Consider the following 25,647-nt stretch of genomic DNA (forward strand, 5'->3'; position numbering starts at 1 on the left):
GAATTAATCACATCTGATGTTAGATGTTTAGATATTGAGATGGTGTGAGAAAAACACCTTCAAATGAGAACATTTTCAACTATCTTAGACCCCCCCAACTTAAAAATAGGATATATCCTATCTAGATATACCTAGAAATACCTGTACTCAATGGGTAACTGAGGCCTGATGCCTAATGTTTAACAGCTAAATGAAATATAACCTACCCCAAATGATTCAATACCATGCATATAAGGAATTTAATTGTATGTTCTTAGGTTTGATTTTTCCACAGATGATGAAAAGCCATGGATCTCTACATAATTTATTGATGTTTTGTTTTCTGCATCAGAAAGAACAGAAGGTTTGTGGAAGATGTGTTAACATAGATTGCTACTGTAAACAAACATATTTATCTCCAGTGTGAAGACAGTACTTATTTTAAAAGTATTTTAAAAGTGTAATGCACAAAAGGTATACTTTGATTCAATCTCAAAGCAAAAGTTCATAATTATGCAGATTTTTTTTACTGTCTAAATTTAAATAGCCAAGTCTAAAAGTTGTGCATTTTTAATTTTTTGTGGTTGTGACATTATAATATGATAACTCACCAGTTTTTAAAAGAAACAGTATTAGTGTCCTGTTATATTGAATTTGTTATGTTGGTTTGTTATATTGGTTTATTATACTGAATTAATGTTCCATTAGAACCCTTTCGGTAAGTAAAATGGCATTACTTGCTTGTATAGCATTCTTGGCAAGCCTCATAAAAAACATTTTTGATACTAAATTAATACTATGAGATAGATCTAGACAGTGATCTTACGTTTAGAACAGGACTACACACTTACTTCAAAATAGCAACAAAAACAGCAAAGAAAAGGAAATTAAAAAAAAAAAAAAGACAGTAACATTAGCTTCTTACATCTAAAGGCATTTCTTCTGATAAATATTTCTATGTATATTTACCCGGGGTAAACAGGATAGTACAATTTAGTCTCTTTTTCACACATTATTGTGAAAAATATCTTGTGAAATCACAGCTATTCTTCAAATAATATTGAGAAAAGTTTTTTTTGCAGCTGATCTGTTTTTTAGAGAATGAACCTGATTTTTTAGGAGGAGGTGTGCAGGGTCATGGTGGCCTGGCATTAGCACATTAAGCTGAGAAGAGAGGAGCTCTTCTTCCCTTCTGTCCTCTGCTAGAAAGGCCCCAGCAATGTTTTCTCTGTCTCTTTCTGCTCTGAGCAGCGTGAAGGGACCGAATCACATGAGCAAATCCATGGTTACCCCTATTTAACATTCAAGCGATGACACTTGGCTTGCCTTCCTCGTGGCAACCAGCACCCTCAGACACTTTCAACTGTTTGGCTGTCCAGCTCTCAGCAAGTCTTCAGGTGGTGTTTGGGTACATGCTAAGAAAGTGAAAAATCCTGCATGCTATGGGTTAATTTTTATGCTGATGACTGTAGCTGTTTACTTTTTAAACAAATGCCTAATATACACTGCAACTTGCTGAGTGCACAGCCCAACACAGACCACAGGAAATCTATGTGACAGCCAGGAAGGCAGAATTGTTAGCATGGTTCTGCATTACAGTTGAAAAAAAATATTGTGAGATCTGAGGAAGAAAAGTTGATGCTACAAAAAAACATCGCAAATGGCTATTTTCTAAGAAGAGACATCTATTAATAGCACAGGCATAAATAACTCTTCCCATTTTGTTTAAAGGATTATTGCGCTTTTCACCCCGTTTTTTTTAGCGGAAGTAAAGAAGACTTTGTAATGTCAAGCAAATAAACCAGCCTAACATAAAGTTCTCACTGGAGATAAGAAAACACAGGAGGCTATTTATTGCTATATTTTTACATTTTGTTTCTGTTCTCCTTTCATCTGCATTAACATAGTCATTAAACTGACAGGTGAGGGAGGGTCACAGTGTGTATTGTGCTATTGAAAGCCAGTCGTGTATAAGGGAGTATCAAATTATTTGTTTAGAGTGAGTTACTGCTTGATGTAGTTCCCCAGGGTCTAGATCCACCCATACACATAAAATAGTTACTTGTTTTTTCAAGAAAGAGTAAACAGACATGATGTGTCTACCTCTGCTTTTTAAGGTGTAAACATCTGCAGCAAGTCTGAGGTTTGATTCTTCCTCCAGTTATAATGGTGAAAGGAGAGTTGCTTCGCAGAATACAGTTGAATTCCAGCAGTAAACAAAGAAAGAATAAGGCTCATTGTGCTTTTAATTTTGTTTCATGTAGGCAAAAGGAGAGAAAATTGATTTTAGTCTCAGCCTTTTTTTTCTCATACATGTCACTGATGCATTTCCATCCCTTGGAGAGTTGGTGAATGTGGGAATACAGACTCTAATACAAAACACTTGGCCTGTTTTCAGTTCCTAACACATACTCCAGAGTTCATGTTATGGTTATCAGAAAGAATCTATGAAAAATGAAGCTGCACACAACTGCGGAGCATCAGCGTGGCTTAACCTTGTCAAGTGGGGATGAAACAGGAAGCGCTTTGTGACACTGACTGGCAGAAACACAAACTGATGAAGAAAACACGCTGCAGGAAAGAGGATCTTAGACGGTGAGTTAGAGCTCAGGACATTAACTAGAACTATATTCTACCAGGGCCGAGATCAGAGAAGCCTGACATACTTGTTAAATGTTTCATCAAAAGGATTAGTTCCAGCAGCTTTTTTTAACGTTTCCTACGGCACGATTTACCCGAAGGTGGCCGAGGGCAGCTGGGGTTGCCCTCTGAGATAACATTTTTAATTGTACAAATGCCATTTCTTAATGTCATAATCCCCAGGTTAATGCAGCCCAGGTCCCTCTCAGACGCGCTGAGAGCTGCCAGGAACACGGGGCCGTGGTCACACGTGCCAAAAACAGTTAAAATGGCCACGTTTCAGTGAGGACCTAACCAAACGTCATGGGTATTTTCCAGCATTTCGTCCGCGTGCTTTTGCACTCTATTAAACATTCCCAACCCATATAGAAAACAAAGAAAAAAAAATATTCCTATGCTGTATTGCTAAGGATCAACAGCCAAATATAGTCACTGTGCAGTGGGACAGCTCAGGGATGGGGCAAGAGAAAAAGGAAGGACAGAAAAGCAGAAAGTGAAGAATCCAAAAAAAAAAAAAAAAAAAAAAAATTGGGTACCACCAAGTCTTACATTTCACTGTCCTTTGGCAGTACAGACTAAAAAGAAATATATTTAAAAAGAAGAACCTTGACATATGCTGTTAAAGTTTCAGTGTACCGGCTAGATTTTAGCAGACGTCATATTTTCCACATGCAAAGAAGCTGTCTATTTGTTTGCAGTCAATGTACTCTGTCTTCACTTAGAACAAACATTTCTAAGAAAAGACGTTCACACCACATAGTTCAAAGCGTAAAGTTATCTTCACTTTTAAACACAACAGATGGTTTGCTCAGTGTGCTAAGCCATCACCTATACCTTCAGTTCCCACCTAGGGAAACATTCCTCACTGATGCAACCCAGGCCCATGAAGGTTGAGGTTCAATTAAGCAGATAAACTGGATCTGGGCTGGCTTTATGCAGGGCAAACATGGGTATTTCTGTATCATGCTTCCAGAATTTGCACTGTGGGACAGCATGGGTCAGAGACGTTCACGGGGGAACAAGGGTGTGGGAATGGGCAAAATGCTGGGTGCTGGGAAGGGAAGAGAGCAGCGTGAAGAGAAGACAGCTCCAACTGTGGGGTGAGAAGAGGGGGCAAGAAGGTGGATCAAGTTGGGCTACTCTCACAGGGCTTCAGAAAAGTTGGGAAACATCAATAATTGGCCATAATCCTGTTTCCTATTTTCGTAAGGTTTCCTGAATTGCTATTGATTGGTACACCTGCAGCAATTTGTAAAGAAAAATGGGAATTTGTGGAAGACCTGTATAAAAAGGAGAGTTTTTTCTGCTAAATACTATAAAGAGGGAATAAGGAGAGGAATAAGGAGAGGAAAGATTTTACACAGAAAGGAGTACTGACCGCAGCAGAGCCAAGCAACTCACCAAGAAAACTGTCAGAATTCAGAGGGGAAGGGGTTATTTAAAATAGGAATTGGGGAAACGCTAACAGGTGCTGGAGAGCACTCAACTCAGATAAAGACATCTGCTAGCGATGTCAAGAGCACAAAGGTAACTCTGTATCTGGTAGTAAAGGGAAGGATAAAAATGACAACTGAACAGGAAATGGGAAAGACTGGGATTGGAGAGGTACCCCCCCCTGCAAAGAAACAGGGTGTCAGATGGCAGAGTAAAATACACACAGACACACAAAACTGTGAATACAGATGCTTGCGAGAAGCCTTGAAAGGAGAAAAAAAAAAAGAAAAAAAAAAAGAAACAGGTTCACTGGAATGGCTGGCACAGAGAGAGGATGAAAGCATAAAAGCATTTCTGAAACACCACTGAGTGGTAAATATTAAGGCAGCAGTATCCTGCCATTAAGCTTTATACATCAATATGAGATGTCTTTTCAAAAGACACTCTAGCTCCTATAGAAGCTACAGGCTTGATTTAAAAGCTGTGTTTGGGGACATAGGGTCTGCATTGCACAGGAGATCTGATCAGCTATTCATAACGATCCTCTGACTAAAATATAGAAATGAACTGGTATAAAATATAACAGATGGACAGATCAACTTGCACAGATGAAGCAATCTGTATAAACAGTTCTGTGAGATTTTAAGTCATTGAAAGATGGTCTTTTCCTTTACCAAATGTGTGTCTACATTAAGTCAGCTTATGGTAAAACATATTGCAACATATGCACTCATTCATTTAAAGAAGTTACTGAAAAAAAGAGTTAAAATAAACTGTCAGGGCCTTTGTACTTTTGTTTAATACAAAACACACAGAACCTTTTCAGTTAATTGTGTGTTTGATCATCAATATCCTGTCTTTTGCAAGTAAATACTCCCACACAAGAAATGCAAATAAGGTTCTTTTGAGTATAGGAGCTTTCAACTACTTTCAGTTTATTTATCTAGAGTATTCCACATGCTGGTGTTCATCTTTCTCGTAATAGAGCTTAAAAACAACCATCAGCTTGATGAGCTTTAATAAAAGGCAATAAACAGAGCTAACAACGTAAATTGAAAGTAAATACATAGTACCAGTAGCATCATATAACGTGGTAAGATTTATGACAGAACTCTCTCAGGAAAAGTACTTGATTAACTTTCTGTTCCAAAAACATCTATACTTAGGACACGTGTGAATTCACACTCCATCACCAAATTCTATTTTTTTTTTAATAAAAGACAAGAACTATTTTGCTCCTGGCTTCGCTACAAAGAAATATTTGTAAGCTAAAGGTGATTCCATTCCCACTAATTCAGTGGCAGAAAGAACAAAGTTCCCACACCAAAAGCTACAGACAGCTCAGCCCAGATCCCTTCTGTAGGTGATTTTTTTTTCTGTCTTTTTCCATTGCCTATACAAGAAAAGCAACTGTCTTCCTAACTGAGACACCTCTTGTGACTTCAGTTGCACTTAGGATAATGCCTCTGAGATTCTGGGTCTTGTGGATCTACAAAAGATGTGGGGTCTATCCCCAGTGGAGTTAGAACTGTCACTGCAACACATGCAGAAATGCTCCTAATTCACATTAAAAAAGTGAGTCCCTTCCCATAGGTACACCTGGTGGGAGATCTTATTTAGGCACTGGAAATCATCCAGCCCTAACAGCTTGGCATTTGTGGCAGGCTGCACAAGGGAAATCTCGTAAGGACTCAAAAAGTGCCCCTGACTGAGCTCCATCCTGCCATGTAAAGCTGCTACTACAACATGTCCCTTGCATAATTGCTTCATGGATTCTTTATGTCTTTAAGGCTAAATCTGGATTTTCAACTTCTCTGTTTAGCCTCCCTGTCACCTTAGAGGTACCTAAGTGATAGTTTCTCTAGTAAACTTCCTCTGGTACCTAAAATAGTAATGCCTTTCTCTTGGGCATACCCAGGACAACCTAAGTTTTGAGGTTTTCTGGAGAACTGGCACCTAGTTCACATCTAAAGACAGACAAAATTTCCAGATTAGACACTCCTCTGCCTGCAGAGGCCAATCTGAGAATTGTTTTTGTGCCATATCTTTCAATATCTCTAAAAATGATTTAGGCACCCAAGAACAAACCACAGGGAGATACATCCCTCCACTTGTAATTGATGGCCGGGAACCCTCTCCTGGAACTAGGTTATTAAACCAACCATTTCTTACAAAAGAGGAAGGCCTCATATTTCTTGCACTGCCAGTGAGTACTTTAATCACTGGCCAGGATAAGACACACATCCTTTACTAGCCATTCTGAGAAAGGATGAATTGAAGTAATTAGCTCCAGGAGACGCTTCACAGCTATGGTTTCCAACACGTAGCGGGCTTTTTTTTGCAACTTCCAAGAAAGCATTTTACTTTCAATAGAAGTGCCTAAATCACACTATCTTATAAGTATTTCCTAATATCTAGCTAAGTTTCTCTACTCCATACCAACTTCTGAGGATCTCTTTTCTCTTCTAGTGCTTTAATTTCACTAGTGGTGAAGAGTTAAATTCCTTTAATCTAATATCAGCAGTCCAAAAGACGTGTGCATAAACTAAGCTAGTCCTCTAGGCTCCCTCTACAGTCAATGGAGAGACATAGGTGTTTCCAGAGGGTGACACATCTCTTGCCCCATTTAATATACCGAGTTGAATCCACTACTAAAAGGAACTTACACAAGGAACAAGATAAAATAAAATTGTCTAATATGGTACCACTGAGAAAAGTTCCTCAGTTTCTACCAGACTGTATCGGGAGGGTCTTTGAAGGCTTTATAGAAATCCTTAACACCAAGCAGGTGTAAATCAGTCAATCAGTTCCTGCGGTCGTCAAAGCTAAGCAAACTATCTTCCAAGTCAGCATTGTACAAGGCTTTCCAGTCACAAACAATGAATATCAGAAATGGCAAGAGCCTGTGCAATTCAGAGCCAAGCACTGACAACATTTGAAGTCGAGTTAAAAATACAACCACTGTCCAAATTCCAAACAAGGCAGGCAACAACTGCAGATGGTTATAGGGGATACAGTAGCAGTGATATACAAACACTTGCACAGCAAGACACTATCCAACTGCATGCTATCCCAGTTCAGTATTTTTCTTAGAATTTCTTGCAGACAATTATTTTATGTTCATTCTAAAAGTTATTTTAACCAAGCTGATAAACTCACATAAAACATAGTGTTTGACTGCCTCATTTCCACATTCATGTCATGTAGGCCTTTAATTCAAATGTTTCTTCAGCAGTCCTTGATAAATAACACAGGGCTCGTTCAGACTCTTGCTATAACCCCTCTACTCATAGTAAAGTTTTCCCCTAAATCAAGCATCAGCCCTTTTCTAATGCCATGTAAGACAATCTCATATGCTGAATTCCTACTCATAGCAGGAGCAGTAGGATGGGGACTTCTGTGCCAAAGTCTGTGTGTGGAAGCCCCTTCTGCAGCTTTAGAGCAAGATCTATCTTTCTTCAACATGTCTTGTTTCTTTATCCAACTTAAACAAAAGTTTGCCGAACTTCTTATTAAAAACCTCTAGTGGTAGAATTCCATGGCCTTCTAGGCATTTTAGTTTAATCCTTACTTGTCATCCTCTATGTTAAAAATATTTTTTGCCCAATTCTCTTTCACTGGAGCTTAAATATATAATTTCTTGTGGACAAGAAAAACATGTGATCCCTGTCATTTTGAAAGAAATTATTTAAACTTTATTACCATTCTCCTCCCTTCCACTCCATCTTCTTCATTATGTTACGCTGGAAGTCAGCAAATAGCATTGTTAAATACGCATGGCTACATGTGCTAAAGGTGAAAGTTCTGTTCATGTTTTAAAGAGAAAGAAATCTTATTTTTAGCTATGTGCTGTGGAATCTTTTGGGGAATTGTTGCAAGCTTGTCTGTATCACCCTGACCAGCCCTCAGGATGCCTCGACTTGCAGCTGGACATTGCATATGTTTGTTCATAGCAGGATTCACCTTGTCCAAATACAAATATTTGAAATGTAGGCAACTAGTCTAAGCATATCACCCGGACTACCTCAAAATGAGGAGAAAGAAGAATCTCTGGAGAGTCATTAACACACTCCCCCCCATTTTAGAAATCTCTCTTGAGTGGGGTGAATCCATGTCCCTTGAACACAGAGGGACCTCAAAGCATCCTTTAACTTGACTTTAACACAGAGCAGGAGATATCTTAATCTTAGTAACCATGTCTGGGATCACAAGCTATATATCTATGTGTCTGCTTCACCAAAAAATGTTGTGGCTTTCACGTACAGATTTTTCAGGAGACGAACTAAGAAAGTCGTAGTTACTTTTCAAATATTGTCCTACATGATCTTTCAGGATAGCAGCAAAGCAGCCATATCCTATCCATAGTGTGTTGGGAGACCATCCTGTTCCCAAATCTTCTTGCACAGCTTTTCAAACAGTACTTGAATTTTGCAATGCTGGTGACAATTCACATGGCCTACAGAACAAATATATGCTTTTGCAGGAGTTCATCACATAAACTTATCTGAAAAGCTTAGAGAAAAACTCAGGCTTTAAAAGCTAGAACATAAACCTATTTATTGGGCCTAAAATGTATTGCCTAAATGTGAGCCATAAGGTTGGAAAATATGTGGCCATATTGAGGTGTGTCTCGCTTTTCGTTATTTGCTAGCAGAGATCTTTCAAAGTCCAAGAAGATGGTGATGGGTAGGTAGCATGTTTCCCCAGATGATGTTTTGATACAGTTTCTGGCACTATCCCTTGCAATTTAATTTTTGGGGAAAGTGAGCCTTAAAGTGACAATCTATCCCTGAATAAAGATTAAGGGCTATGCTTCGTAGATGCACCAACTTTTTTTTCCTTCTTTATAGTATTGAAAGCAGAGAGGAAAAGGCAGGCAGATGCATGTCATAAATAAACCTAGAGTGAACAAAAAGCAGATCTCCTGAGGAACTTGCTGTCTCAGGACCAGGACTTGGAGCACAAAGAAATGAAGCAAGCACGACCCTTCGCAGAGGAAGTCCTCCTCAAAAAGTTAGAATATGCAGAGAAAGCAAAACAGTTTCACAAGACAAAAGTATATGGGCTTCTAATCCCATGAAAGTAGTATACGCTCTATTGCAAATCCAGAGTCAACAGAGCTTTCCTTTAACACAGGCGCAGCACAGTTAAACCACGGACCTAATACTGATAAAGTTGTTATCCCTTAGGAATTCTTTCAAAAAGTGTCAGGTTTTTTTTAAAGGATTTAAACAGAGATTAAATATATATATATATATATATATATATATATATATTTTATATATATATATATATATATATATATAATCGTTCACTCTTTTTTTCTCCTAACTATTTTAATGGATTATAACACAGATGGATCTTCAGACCTGGGGGACAACAACAACAGCACGAAGAAAACCCGCAGGCATTTTAAAGCACTGACTGCTTTAAAAACTCCAAACCATAGTAACTGATATACTGTAAAGCCCCAGAAAGCAACAGGAAAATTTGGCAGTACTCACTATACCTTGCAATGAAAGGATGGTAGGATCTGCTTTATTTATTCTGTGTTAAGCACAATTGCTTTTTTTTTTTCTTTCCTTCTTCGTTCAGCAAATCTCCGACCAACAGAGCTGCAGCCGGGCACAGCATTAGGGACACGGAGGGGAGCCAGGCGTCCCCCCGCACCTTGGGCTGCCGCTGCTCGGCAGAGGGGCTGCGCATCAGCAGCAGCGAGGTGACAAGGAGATGACAGCTGGAGCTGGAAAGTGTCTGCAGGAGGAACCGCTCAGAGCAGTACAGCTCTGCCTACAAACATTTACTGATAAGCGCTGTCAGAGCTATGACGGGCTAGGGACATGAGCAAGGAAAAGTCTAGAAGGAGACATCATATCTTTTACTGGACCCAACTAATATCACTGGGAAAAAAAATAAGGACAGGATTTCATGATCCAGAGACGAGCCAGTACATCTGAAAGCTCTCTGTTTTTTCAGGGTTATCAGTGCATCTAACAAAAGACTTTGTGGGCCTCTGGCCACAAATCTTGCCTCATATACATTTCTGGATCAGCATTTTCAGCTATTACAATTCTAATCCAGCCTTTCAGAAAGCTAATGGGAAAATAAAAATTAATGAGTCACTGGGCACAAGCCAGAGGGAGATGTAAATAAATAAATAGACTGGAAAGCTATTATAACCTTCAGAATGACATTGTCCTTGCCAGATGCAATTTTTTGACTCAGGCATATACCTGTTTTGACAGTTCCAAGTATTGGCATGTGCTGATAAAAAAATAAAAGGGAAGGCAGTAGCTAGAATTTATCCACGGTGGTTTTGCAGCAGTAGCGAGAGACTCGGTCAGCGAAAGAAGCTGAATTCTGCTTCCAGTTAGGATGGCAGATGGCCAGTACGCCGCAGCACGTATGTGCAAAGCACGTATGCACACATCATGTATGGCCGTGAGATGGCCAGAGAAGTAAAGGCAAAATCCATCCTTGTGTCACACCTAGAGGCTCCATTTGAGTTATCCCTTCAGTGAGACATTTTGCCAACTATTATGCTCATCACAACCTTTGGTCTTTTCCTTCTTCAGCCCTCCTTCCACACATGCTTCTGCATCACCTCTGCTTCTTAGCAGCTCCTTCTCCTATCTGATAATCAGCAGCTCCTGCCCAGCTTTGCACGTTTGTCTGCATCTCTTTCTGGGAAGTTTGGCACCAAGTATGTGTTATCTCCTTCCACTCCGAGCTGCCAAGATAGGAGCCACTTGGCTCTCCATGAGCATTGCAACCAGAAAAAGTAGGTTTTCTGCCTGAAAAAATATTAGGGCACGGGTACCTCATTCCAGTAGCATTTTTTTCCCCTAAACAACCCAAAGTTTCTCATAGATCTGGCACAAAGGGTGTCTTGGTTCATGGTGACTGCTGAGCATTGCACTGCAGTGGGGAGCAGAGCTGAGGGACTACAGAGAACAATTCACCCATCTTAGTACAGGAGGAAAAAAGAGACAGAAATATCCCAGAATTTTTCAAGGAGAAACACAGAAACCAGAGCTTACTGAAAAATCACGTCGAAAACTGTGTGACTGTTTTTTTTTTCCTATTCTGTCTCCTGCATCCTCTTCCTCCCCCATGCACACACATATACACATCTCCTTATTTATCTTCCCAGCTGGAATGATAGTATTTGCCCTATAGCCTCCACAGAGAAAAGTTACAAATGTTCGCTATTCTTAAAGAATTGGCTTACTTCTTTGAAGAGAAAAGGAAAATAGAATCAAAAAAATTTTGCAGTTAGTTTCCAAAGGGTTAACTTAACATGATTTTTTTTTAAATAAAATAAAAGCTCGTAGCTCCTGAGATAGTATCAACCCATTAAACATAGGTAAGAATATGAGAGGGAAAGAGACGGGAACAGATATTATATATGTAAGGAAAATTAAAACTCAGGATGTTGGGCGTGGGGGGAATGTGCTTTGAAGTACAAAAGATCCATTGTCAATGTGGGACAAAACCTCCCCAGTATGGGACAGAGATAAAAAGGAGGGAGTTTCTAACAGATCAAGGTCAACCAAGATATATGAATAACATAAATGCTATTAATCTCGTACAGCATGAATCAGAGAACTGCAGCAGGGTATAGCTGTGTGGCGGAGTTCATGGCATGAGTGTTTTATGCCACTTTGTATTAGATAATGAGCGTATTCATCACAGACTCCTACACATCATCCAAACTGGCAGAGAAGGAGCTTGAGAGAACAAATCAAAGAGCTGGATCTAAAGTTCAGAAAGGTAATAGGGATGTTCAAATACTGCCCCAAGTTTAGATATTTGCAGGCATCCATACAATCTCACTCTGCAGGAAATAGCGTGAGAAAGAAGCTCTTAGTTGGACAGCTTGTTGCTTATTATTTATGATGCTGTCTCTGTCATAACAGCTGATTTTACCAATTAAAAAAGCTGTAGAGCAATACAAGAAAAGATTAGACTAGAAGTCTCTTTCTTCATGTGCATTTTTTCCCCCCTTCTCATGGTTGCAAATTCAGAAACACAAAGAGAATCAATTTTCATCTTGGAGAGCTTAATCTAAACATTGTTGAGAAGCAAGAGACTGAGCCATGCTGGAGTGAAAAAGTATATAACCAGATGTAATTCTGATTTCACATGTTGCATTTCCACACATTTTAGTCTCCTGAAATTCCAAAGGCACATGTGTTCCACAGGAGAAGCTTACGGGATAATTTATCTTGGGGAGGAAGGAAATGAAAAGGTATACATGTATGTATATAATTTTGACAACAATCTGCAACCAGACTGTGTGCAGTGGTTTGCACTTCCATTTATTTATTCCAAATAAACATTTTAACTCAATGACATGGATCTATGTAGCCTGGTTTTCCTGATTATTATGCTTTTCAGATTTTTGAAAGAAAGCTGAAATACAGTTGGGATCAAATTAAAATTCCAAAACCAACTAATTCCTTCTCCCTGAGGTTAGCAGGGCTTTCTCAGCATGAACCTAGACTTGCATTCAATTCTACATTTTGGTGCCACATAATCAATGGAAAAGGGCAAGCCCTGTAATGGGGCCAGCTCTCCACAATGAGCACATCCAAACTTTAAAAAAGATTTTGAAAAAGGGGCTGATTATTTGCCGTGCAGTAGCATCTAGAGGCTATGCTGCACTTGGAGCTGCTCTGCAATGCTCAATGTCTACATATACATGCATACGTGCATACATATTTTGTGTGCATATATAGAAACAATATACACATGCTTATGTATATGTCCATATATACATATAGGCAATATATATTATAAACTGTTTCTTAACCTGGTCTTTAGGAGGTACATTGTTTCGATTCAAGTAAAGGGAAGTTTGGGGGAGGGAAGGGATAAAAAAGGAGAAGAAAAAGATGCAATGGTTCAGGATAAAGCAAGCTCAGCAAACATTTGAGGACTTTTCAAAGACAGCACCAATACTATGAACATGAAAGATACTGTCACTCCTTCAGCTAACTTACAGAATGGGCTTGAACAGGACAGGAAGAGCCATGGAGATCAAAGGAAATGTAGCAGATTTATTTAAAAAATGTCAGCATAATCAACAATTTGTCTAGGGAAAATCAGACAGAACAACAGAGCAAGATTCAGACCACCAAATGCTCCTCATAGGTACCTATATCCAAGTATCCAAACGATCCTGAAAGTCTGTACCTGCCAGCAGTGCCTAAACCTCAGGTTCCTAAAAGCCACCAGGGCTTCCCTGGTGAGCCTGAATGTTCCCAGAGCATCTCATCTCAGGCACAATGCTCCCAGAGAAGAGGCATGGACCAGGCAGAGAGACCCCTACCTCTCACATGGGCTCTGTTGCAGTACATAGTCCAAGTCCTTGCTTCAGGTCCCTCTGGCAATATCCATACCTTTGGACAAAGCAGGCCTGGAATATTTCTCTGGGTCTGAGGCCACATAGGAGCCAGCCTGGCATGCATCTACACAGCTGAACTCTCCTCCTCTTAAAATTGGTGCTGGCTGCATCCGAGCTCCTTCCTGGGAGTTGCTCTGGAACACCTAGTCCCCAGAGCTTCTTGTGGGCATCTCTGTGAGTTTCAGGCTCCTCTCACCTAGAAGTCTACCTAGAGACCCTGTTTTGCAGAACAACTTCTAGTCAAAAGATTGTTGTGTGACCAGCACTTGCTACCTGTCTTATTGGAGCCATGGGCACTGTGCAGCCATAAGAGCAAAAGGTGACCCGAGAAGAGGGAGTCTGACCCTGCGGAGTACTTGTCAGGACATTAAGCTGAGAGGGGGAAATCTGAAATATCAGACTCTACTTCCACAATTTTGTCAGACATAAAGCTCATCCTCAGTCTCCTTCGACTCCCTGAAAGCTCCTTGCCATATCAAACATCTATACTCTAGCAGATGTTACTCATATAGACCTGAGCCGCACAAAGGAGGGGAAATTGAGCTGGTCTGTATTTCTCTAGAAGGGAAGGAATCATCACATAAGGAGGAACAAGAAATAGCACATTCACATGAAAAACTGCAGTCTGCATTAAATAGAGAAGTGGATCAGAGTATCTTCTTCCCAACTTCAGAGAATAAAATAAGAACTCTGCCTTTGTGACAGGTCCCATCCTTACAATAGCCCAGTGCTGGGATAATTTCCCCAACCAGGATGCAATTTCACAATCCACCTTGTGTCACTAGATGAATAGAGGTGAGTGAGGGGAAAAGAAAGTGCAAACTTTAGAGTTTACTGTGGTAGCTTAAGCACCAGAGACTATTTTTGGTGAAAGTTGTTCAAAGGCTGATAATGAGAATCAGGTACCCACAGCCTTCACTTGTAGGAACATCTGTGTGAGATATGCACACATCTCCCGACACTAGAGGCTGGAGGCAGTGCAAGCCTCAGCACTAGTGCCATGCTGCTAAGAGGGCAGAGGGAAAGACATATAGATATGCTGTAAGGATAGAAGAACCAGTCAATGAAATCTTAATATTATACTTGCATAGCAGCAGAGCTATGGACATAACATTTGTTTTTATTTCAATTTAATTACTACGTTCAATTTATTTGGATGTGTGAGATAAGAAAAAAATCTCTCAGAGGCTTTTACCTCATAGTTAAATATAGTGGTGAAGCAGTTAACATAGCCATATGTATCACCGCATTGGCACGGGGGGGAGGGGAAGGGGGGGGTTATCTTTTATTGGCACCATTTTATCCCCAGAGACAATAGGAGATTGTTCTCGCTGTGTGTAAAAAGATCTTGTTCTGGCAAGTAGGGTTTTCCCAGTCAACAAGTTTAAAATCCTTGGTAAGGGAGACATATGCCTTGTTGGAACGAGCCTGTTAAGCATCTCTTCACAGCAGCAATCGTTTCACCATTAACTATTCCAAAGGCAGCTACAAAACAGAGCCCATGTATGCTGTCAAATAAGGCAGATAAGAAAGTGTAAAACTTGCCCCTTCTATACTATTATTACAAGGACTAAGAAAAAAAGGTTGATTATTCTTCTGAAGACATAACCTGTAACTGTTAGAAACTATATGGTGAGAGGAAATTCAACTCAAAACTGAATTTTAAGGAGCTAGAAGACATTTTGATCACTAAAAATACAAAAATCATGTGAAAATAAGGGCTCTAATTCCCTGCAGTAGATGCTTGTGTGTGTTTTTTACCAGACTTTCTTTTTAATTCATGTTTTCCTGATTGTATAAATAGTGCAATACATAATCACAGCACTTGGAGGCATTCGGAATAAGAAGGTATTTACATCAGAGATGTACATGCAAGATTATGTGTCCAGGGTAAATTTTTATCTCCATCTTTAAATAAATATTATGTTTCATCCACACCCAAAGTTTTGAAAGAAAGCTGTTTCAGTGTAAACGATCAGCTTCCTGGCCAGTCGTTAAATTATTTGTTGGCTTGTTGCTGAGAAGTTCAGATTCTGCACTGTTGCATTCACCTTACAAATTTTGATTAGGCAGATAACCCACCCTGGACTCATCCAGCCACTGCGGCTTATTTGTAGCTGTGCCACAGTGTTTGGCTGGCTGAGCATTTCAGTTGTTCTCATCTGCAGAGGCTATAAAGTGACTTGGTTGCTACCAGATTTGTCAGCAATTAGAAACACAGGCATGAATGATGGCAGACCTTGCTGTACATTTCATGAATGCCCACAGTTCAGCCCTCCTGCAAAATATGCTTTCAAATCTCAGATTACACTGAAAAATAAAGTTTCTAGCAGTTGGAGTTGCAGAGTTCGCTTTTGAAATGTTTACTGAGCACAAGGCAATGCAACAGTGATTACAAGCTAATCAAACCAACAAGTTCCCGGCTATATGAACTACCCAGAAGCTCATAGCTGAACCGTGATCCTATAGCCATGACTGCTGGTATTTTTCCAGATGCAATGAAATTCATCATTTTGAGGCAGACGGAAAATGAAACGTTGAAAAGCCTTGCCCTGCAGGGATCAATCTGCAGCTGCATTTTCCTCTCCGTCTTTTCTCTACAAGGCCTGGTTAGTTATAGATCCATGAATAAATTCTTTTTTGTTTTACTTAAGTCACAGAAGGAAATCATTGAAAAATTTAAAAAGGCAATTTTTTCCAAACCAGAAAGAGACTCAAGGAGAGGGATTCTTACTGGTGACAAAACAAAACGAACAAAAAAAAAAAAATGTTTCAGGTCAAACAAAATATTCCTTTGCCAATTGTTCAAATGGCTAGGCTTGGGCATCATTTGTAAAGCGAAAGCAGTAGTGCCCACAAGTAGGATTTGGGAGATACTCTTTCAGCTTTTTTTCCTACTGGGATTTGAAATCCACAACAGCCATATCTTGGGAGAGGATCCTACCCGCCACGACAAAGCAGCCAAGCTTTGCCAAGCTCTCCCTCTGGAGCTGATCCATCCCTTTAGACAAAGTAATTGCTTAAATATACATTGAACAAAGAGAGCGGGAAATGACTTTCTGGCCTATCAGCTTGGGCACTCTGCTGGGAGGTAAGACAAACCACTGAATAATTCCTTAATGATTTCATTATTTCAGTAACCCAATAATTTTTATTGAATAAGTTATCATCAGGTATTGAGAAAATAGCCCCCCAGATACCCTATTGCTTTTTGGGGAGATAAGTGTCATGGTTCAAATCCTTTTCAGGAGAAATTGAGACCTGAAGCCTCTCCAGAGAGGTGCTCTAGTGACAGGCTTGTTGGACAAAGTAGAAAGCATTTTCCAGAGGCATTTTAAATTCATATCTTGAATTATAAACAGGGAAGAACTACAGAAATCTCAAGCTAATTGTTTTAAAAAGCACTTTATTTGCTTTATTTATGGGCTCTGGGCTCTGGCGGGAGGTTACCTCCGGGTCCCCCCGATAGCCGGTCTCTTACTGGAACTCAGATACGTCTCCTTTGCTTCCTGCCACCTCCGCCCAGGAACAGCCGGAGGTACTGCCTGGCCAAATAGACTGCCAGAGAGCAATTTAGACACTGCAAAAATCAATAATCAACTCCCACATTTCCTGATATATGTAAAAGGAGGAAGAGTGAGATGCTTGACAAAACCACATTACAGACCCCAAAGTCTTGCAGAACAAGGACAACTGGAGAATTTAGTCAAAGAACCAAGTGTCATCAGTAGTAGTGATTGTGACAATATCACAAATTTTATAGTCATATTTTCAGCTTTAAGTCAGCTAAGTAGTTTGGTACAAAAGAGAGGTTATTGGAATAAAAAGGACATTGCTGTAGAATTTAAACATTTCTTAATCAGAAAGAGGTTGCACTGTGCCATGAGGAGAATTCCTTATCCCACCACCTCTGCCTCCTGGTCACAGGGAAGTCTAGCTTTGATTTTCAGAGCCTGAAAACTTTGCCATCTGTTCTCGCTTGAGGAAAATACTCAGTTTATCTTTCCCATTTGTTTTAAGCTGTTTTTAAACAAGAGAGGCTCAAAATACAGGCTGTGTGCAACAGCATATGATACAGTTAATTTCTCTCACCATCTAATGTTAACAACATATGGAGACTGGCCTGAATTGCCAAGGACATAAATCTATGTCTGTCTCTTGGTTTGCTCGCTGAATCTCCACTTTTTATTACTATACATTCCTATACTGAACTTCACCAAAACACCTGGTGGGAACGTTCCAGAGGAACGAAGCTTGCTGCCCAGAAGAGAGTCCTCTTCCCCCTCCCCAAAACCCCATCTCTCATGAATCTCCTTTTGTCTAAGTCTAGCTTTACATTTCCATTGATAGAGCGCATTTCAGTAATAAACTTGATAAATGTTTACAGTTGCAGACAAATGTCTACAATGCGCTGGGTGTTTCTTTAAAATTATTTGATTTGCGGATGACTTCAGAGTTCATGACAGCAAGGGACATTAGTATTGGTCAGAGCCAAACCAACTGTGGGCAGGTATTGTGCAAGCTTCCTCACCATTTTGCCAGCTGACCTCATTCTTGACCTGCAAATTCTCTGCTATTCCCTTCCCATGCCAAACTATGCAGTGGTTTTGAGATGCACACAAATAAACTAGCAAGCTCTTCCCAACATGCTGAATTAACCAGTATTTGAACTCAAGCTTCGGGCTGAAGACATTTACGCGAACCTCGGATTGCATCGAGACCAAAATTTGGTGTTTCAAGGCCACTTGTTCAAATGGATGTTAATCTTGCATCTTTTGTTAACTTAGTTGAGTAGTGAAAGAAAAATGTAGGCATAATAACAGGAAGCAAATAATTATGAATTTTTTTTTACTGAGCTGCAAATGAGCCCGCAGTGCAATTCCCTGTAAAGCCACTGGAACAGACACCCTGGAGACCTGGAAATGGGCATTTTCCCCTCACTTTCTAAGTACAGAGTCAAGACAAACGTGGATATTTTTCTCCTTCCTATGTATAGCATTAAACTATGTGCTTGTAAGCACTTGAGATCTGAAAGATGGACTCTCTGACTGCAATCAATACATGCATCTAGTCTCTTTGCAAGAGACCACAAAGGCTTTGTAAGAGACTTACAAAGTCTATATGAACTCTAAAATAGGAACAAAGTCCAATATGCAAAACCCACATGTCTCAGGTGAAACCAGATGTTAATCGATGTGTGTTTATTCTCTTCTCTGTGTATCCTGCCTCTTCATCATGTATGTAATGCATAGACTTCACTTTCATTGTAGCTATATATCTTTTAAGTCTGCCAGAGATGAAGAACTAAGCTGTCATCATACGGCCTTCTTTGTGTTAAAATAAAAATTATAGAACTAAAGTTCACTGGTGAGACTTTTTTTTTTTTTAATGAAGCTTTAGCTAACTATCTCTGGGACAAATATTGATCAGTTTTTCATAGAAGGTAATTTTTATTAAAAAAATCTGGCTGCATAACCTCGAGCAATAATGTTTTTCAGTATTTATTGAAATATTATATGATGAGCTAGATTATTAATCAGAAACTTCTACTGTGTTGCCTTGCATGGTGTGAAAGCATTTGGGTTTCAAACAATGTATATCAGCACAACTTATCTCTTTACATTTCAGTGACTTTCTGTCAATTATTTTGACCATTTCAGGCTTTATTTATTTATTTTAGTTCTAGTTCTTAATCCCCTTTTGGGGAATATATTAAGCCTCAAGAATATAAACATCCAATAAATACCATGTCAAGAAAGTGTCTTTTCTTTATATGGAGAAATTAATCCAAAGTTGCCTATGTTTGGAGGAAAACAAAACAAAACAAAACAAACAGCCAGACGAGGAGGAGGAAGGAGCGAGCACTGTTATGCCCTACCCAGATAGATGTTGGGATCTTTCCTTTTAAAGTAGGACTCGCCAGACCCAAATTCATTGCTTTTTTGGAACTAGGAGTCATGGCACCTTTCAAGAGCAGTGAAAGAAAGCACACTGTATGCTGCTGCAAATGCTCCTTTATCGCTGTGTCAACAGTGGCTGAGGCCTCAGCGCGTAGCGTCGGAGCTATTTACTTTCGGCCTGAAAAGCCTCTCATCAGCTCAGGCGGACAGTTTGCAACAAGCCGCTTTCAATGCATGGTGCCTATTTTTCGGTGGCCTTAGAGCAAGGTGCAGAAACGTTGTGTCCAGCTGTTGTCAACGCTGCATTTCACCGCTGCAGAGTTTACCCCGAGCTGTTTCTGCCTTGGTCACGTTCCAGCCGAGGGGGACAGGGAGGAAAGGGAGGTTACGGCACAGGGAGCATGACAAGCTCCCTATCAGCTCCCTTTGCCAATCCGGAAAGGAGTTTTGCAAATAGGTCACTCATTAAAAGTTTATATAGCTGAATTCAGGAAGCCTCCTCCAAGTAGAACAACGGCAAAGAAAAAAAGGGTTTTATTGAGCCTTCTGGGTGGGCACAAGCATCTGGCAGAATCCAAAGCCTACATAAAGCGATACCTTTCAGATACTTATCAAGCCCCTCGGTAAGCGGTCAGTTATTATTTACCCTTGTGTAAACAACTCGGTAATCAGTTTTGTACCTCTTTACAGAAACCCAAAGGAGGAAAACTTGACTACAATATTAAACAACTCACATTTACCTTAAAAAAAAAAAAAAAAAAAAAGAAAGAAAGAAAAAGATTAAGCAAGATGAAAAAAATCCTAAAAATTGATCCTACAAAAGAGGCCTCTTTTCTCAACTCCTCTCTTTGAAAGCAAGGGGACCACTTACAAACATAAAGTGAAGATTAGGTGCTAACGTTGGCAGGATTTGAGACCTTACAGCTTGTGAAACTATCTGAACTTGGTCTCTCTGGCTGGGCAGGGCAAGTGTATTCTGTAACACACCTTCCTTTCATAATTGTTCGGATCCAGGGATATTTTCACAGCTCACTGCAACTCCCTTCCTTTGTATGGAAACCAACATGCCAGAGGATGGGATGCAGAGCAAAATGAGAAGCTGGGAGGCACTCCTACAACTATGAAAAACTAAATATTAATATGTATCTCCTGCTACCTGCAGGGAATTCACACAGTTACAGTATTTTAACTTGTATAATGATGGGGAGAGCACGTTTGAGCTTTTAAGTTATGGTAGACTTCCCAGTTCCCCACTGGATGCAATTAAAAGCTCTTTGACTCCTCCGGCTTGTTGCAGTATGGTTTGGATCACTGCTTAGTTCATGCAGGAGATTAAAATGTTCAGACTTGACCTTTAAATTCACAAGCAAATCCTCCTTAGCTGTAACTGGATCAGTTTCCAGGAGCTGCAGGAGAGAATCTATGCATTTTCTTAAGTTGTGTAGAGACTTGTTCCAAATTTATCTGACTGAATTTGTTGGATAACGAAAATGGGTTTTTAAGTTACGTCCATCCTGCTAAAAAAGCAGGATGGAACAAAAGCACCAAAGCCTTGGTCTTCTGTGCTGTTTAGTCATTAGGTCATTCCCTGGCATTTGGACTGCTCTAGCTAAACTCTCCCCATGACCAAACTTGGATGCAGTTCTGCCAAGCATTTATTCCAGAAGAGGCTCCCAAAACACAACATGGGTAAGACTGCACCAGGTTGGATTCTCTTTCCTCTACTACTATCTTAAGTCCTCCAACACTATCTCAGCAGCACTTGTACCCTTGAGCACTCCCACTTACTGCAGACTATCCGTTTCCCGCCGGAAAAGCATCGCTCTGAGGAGTTGCCACATAGCCCACATTTCAGATGCTTTCAACCACAACACAAACATAAGTAATTTTATCTTAGGACCAAACAAAACCTAAGGCCAAGTGACATGGAAGTATGTAGCGTAGATGCAGCCAATCTGCTCCAGGTCTGCTTGGTCTTAGTAGCATAAGAGGAAGCCACTCCACACCATGAATTTAGGGCCAAGGATCCCTTTCTGCTACTATAAAATTAGGTTAATTCATGACACAATGTGCAACTTCCAAGCCCTCTCTTGAAAGTGTTTTCTAATAGTTAACAGCCATCTTGCAGTGGGGTTTGTTACTCTTCAATGACATTAAGACTCAGAACTGATAGAGCTCTTGGCTTTTGGGGAGCAGCATTCAAGAATCAAAAGAGCTTGTAGATTTCTGAATATGGGAGAATTCCCAAAATCTCAAAACCTGTCAATTAATCTTGAAATATCAACCAGAATGCCATTCATAAAGTGGATAGACACCCTAGGAACTTGACAAATTTTGACTAGCACATCACTGCTTTGCATTTATAACACACTGTACCAGCTCTAGCACAAAAACATGCACAGCCATTCACAAGCCATACCTGAAAGGGGCCTGACCATGAAAATTTGTTTCCCACTTTTCTCTGGTCTTTGTTAAGTAATTAGCCACTCTAATCACAACAATATACCAAAACACTAGGGAAAGAAGTCCCACAACTCAATGACATGTTTTGTGAAAAAAATCCCCATCTGCATACTAGCTTCATTAAGTTTCCCTCAGTTCTTGGAAAGAAGACAGTGAACAGCAGATTCCTATTTACTTGTGAAACAAAGTCTGTAGGAAAACAGGATTTCACAAAGCCCAAACCATTTCATTTGAAACACCAAAGACTGAAGTTTATTGCCAAATACAAGGCAAGATTCTGAGAGAGCCTGAGGGATTGGCAGCTCTGAAAGCTGTGGTATCCTCAGCCACAGGACAGATGTGCCCTAAGGACCAGCGACACTGGGAATAGGGGCAAATTGCTCAATAGAATTTCAAAGAAGAAAAGACAGTTTCCTGTAAATAAGAATCTTTTCAGTAAGCACAAGTGTGACCAAAAGGCATCATTTTCTTAAAAACCTACAAGGCACACTTAAAAGTGCAGTTTTCAGTCTTAAGTACTTTTCAACACTGATTCATTTGCCTCAATTTGGATATATGTCTTTAGATGGAATGAGCATCTTTAACAAATGCATGTCTTCTTACCTGACCACAGGTAAGTCACTCGCTTAGATGACTATGCTTTTAGATAGATTAAACTAGATTACATGAATTCCACTTCAAGTGATTTAGATACTTAAATCTCAATTAATTTAAAAGCAATTTTTAAGGCAGGTCCAAACCAGACAGACATGCTTGGTGCTGCAATACCTAGAGTTAGTCTGAAATAGGATTCACAGGAAAATACCTAAATTCCCACGTACAAAGCAAAAGGCCTCCTGGTAGCAACAATGTTAGGAACTATTAAGAGAATTCACAGCATCCAGTGCTCTGAGTGCTTAAACAAGCTGGCAGGAAATAGTATAAGAGGGCCTAACATCCTTTTTTAGGCTTGGAAACATATGCAATTCATTAGGGATTGGATGTTCTTTCTCTCTCTTTAAACAAGAGAACTTAAAACACTTTCTCCCCCCCACTTCACTCAGTAGTTGAACAGTTTGCATTGCTGCTCAGTAATTGAGACATCTCGGTTCCAGCCTTCCTCATGCCAAAGGCCTGGGATTCATGTGCCAGGAAAGAGTTCAGAGCTCCAGGGTACTGTGGAAGGAGCCACTGTGCACAGCCTTTGTTGAAACTAGGTCATTGACAATCATGAATGAGGATAATTAAGCATTGAAACGAGCTGCCCAGAGAGGTTGTGGAATCTCTGCTCTTGGGAGGCTTCAAGACCCAACTGACAAAGTCCTAAGCAATGTGGTTTGAATTCAGCATTTGGCCCTGTGTTTAACAGGAGTCTGTGCTAGATGACCTCCTGTGGCCTCTTCCAATACAAATGAGGCTCGGTGAATGCAGAAATCAAAGAAAAGCAGGTGAGAGGACATCTAGCTATAGCACTTGAATAGGAGTTGGGATACCCAGAGAAGATTGCATTTTCCTTTACTTTAAACATAGAAACAACTCAGAGTGGGAACTTGATGTCTACCTGTTGTATATCTGAGCAGCGCATCTAAGTTCCTGAATCTGGTTTTAAACTGCAACATACAGCAGTTAGTTACTTATCTGTCACTATCACCCCCCCCCCCAAAAAAAAAAAAAATCTAATTAACATGGATACTTAAGATATGCTAAACAGCATGATGCTGGCACTCAGAATGGTCCAAAAGGCATAAGCTAGAGTCTGACCAAAGTTGGGCGACCTGAGCTGGAACCAGCCATGTCAGACCCAAGCTGGTTCAACACTGAAATTTCTGAATGATATTTCCCAGAAGTTCAGATATCAGAGACATACAAGAAGAAGCCTAGGATGGTTCTGTATGCAGCTAGCGCAGGTACAGAGGGCTTATTAGCTGAGTACGTATGACATGCAGAGGCAGCTATACCATTTCCAAACTCAAACCTAAACCTAACTGCCACATAGTTGCCATGACTAAACTGCCGAGTACAGAGCTGGCAGCCAAACAGCACCAGGGTCTGCCTGTGGCACTCACTGATTTGTAATGCAGACAATTCTCAAATATCCAGATGTAGTCTAACTGTATGGTAATTTTCATTTGAAGGGCTGACCAATTTCAAACTAATTAGGAGTACTAATACTAACAGATTCCACTGTATCTGCTTCATGAGTCCCCAATCTGGATAAAATAACATGCACTAGGTGCTTAATCACTTCTGTAACACAACTGTATAATTAGAATCTCTAAAAAACATGTGGAGCTGGAATATGCCAAGCACTGCACAAGGGTTAACACAAGCCTCAAAAGGCTGGAATAGCAAAAAATGGAGAAAAAAAGCAGCAAACATCATCATTCTCTTTGTATCTTACAGTTGACAGCTGAGATACAGAAGTAGTAAATCATCTGCTGAAACTTCTCAAGCAAACAAAGCAAAACTCATCAGTTTTACTGTGTTTTAATGCATATCATCTTTCCTCTTGATGTCATTGGAGAAGAAATGTATACTGTGTGTATATAAAATACACTTTATAGGTCACTTTATAGGTATGGGCTACAGACAAATCAAATTCTATGTATGGCACATATATAGCCAAACTATTGTCATGCGAAAAAGTTTTTAAAAGCCACAGGGAAATAATGTAATAAGTGTTTTGTGTAACATTTACTGACAGCAAACTAAGGAATTTTCCAAGTTCTTTGATTCTGAAAGCAAAGAACAAAACATCTGCTTTTGCATTAGTTTTCCACGTTCTAAAAGTGATCATCCTTTACTTTATGCTACATAGCATAAAGTCAAAGCCAAAGGTCCTTCTCCGCATCATGGCTCTTCAAAAGAATTGGTGGAAAGCAAAGATTATGCATCAAGCACCACACAGATTTGGCTAAGTTATCAGATATACCCAGTCTTAAGAACTGCACTCACCTCGCAACAATCCTTTGTAGGGTCTGAACATGGGGAAAAACAAGCTACCAAAAACATTTCTCAGAAAATGACAGGTGTATAAAATTTCAAGTTAGTTCTTTTCACAGAACAGACATTTGCCTTCACTTACAAAATCATGAATTTTATCTGTAGGCCTTTTATAGCTAGATAGTTAGGCAGATAGACAGATAAAACACATTAACTTTGGGAAGACTGTAAATACAAATTCATTTGTAAGACTGATTGGAAGCACAGCTTCTTCTGCTGAGTTTTTATTAATGCTGATGATTTGCAAGGCAAGACCTTGCAGAACTGAAGTTATTTTTGCAGGACTTGCTGTGTTTAAAGTCAAAAAGCTGAAAGAAAAAAAATTTCTTTTACTTTACTCTTTTGGGTATGCTCTCTGGATCAATTCGATTTTTAAATTCTTCACAATTCACTGATTATGAAACCTTCCTAAGTAATTTTTACATTCATAGTTCAAAGCAGCAGAGTCTCCTATGAGTAATCTAAGTGACCAGTATTTAAGAGCTCTAACATTCATCCTTTAGTCCTTTAGAATCCCCAAAGAAAAATCTTCAAACAAATATAAAAATCAAATGAAGTTAGAAGCTAATGAACAACCATTCTAACAAGAAAATGTTAACATGCTACCTAAAACTTTTTGTTCGCTTAAGTCATGTATGATATTAGACACTATAGAACTGGTAAGTGTTCAGATAGATACAGATAGACACACACAGAAATATTTCTAGTAAGCAGAAGTTTCTTTTACACAGTGCAAATTTTGTAAGCAAAATAACAGTTCCTAAGAATTCAGCCATGAACCATCATGCCCTCTATACCAGGTGGTTGTAGAAAGTGACCAGTAAGATCAGTAGCAAGTGT

General features: G+C 39.7%; 1 long non-coding RNA gene across 1 annotated transcript in view; it reads right to left on the reverse strand.

Moving 5' to 3' along the window:
• Nucleotides 1-9,783, reverse strand: part of LOC134135489 (uncharacterized) — a 29,153-nt gene extending 19,370 nt beyond the window's left edge. The window contains exon 1 of the long non-coding RNA XR_009957293.1: nt 9,563-9,783. This is a non-coding gene — a long non-coding RNA (uncharacterized LOC134135489). The remainder of the gene's footprint in view (nt 1-9,562) is intronic.
• Between the last annotated feature and the right edge of the window lie 15,864 nt (nt 9,784-25,647).

This window comes from Rhea pennata, chromosome 1 (assembly GCF_028389875.1).
Source record: "Rhea pennata isolate bPtePen1 chromosome 1, bPtePen1.pri, whole genome shotgun sequence".
Lineage (NCBI taxonomy): Eukaryota > Metazoa > Chordata > Aves > Rheiformes > Rheidae > Rhea > Rhea pennata.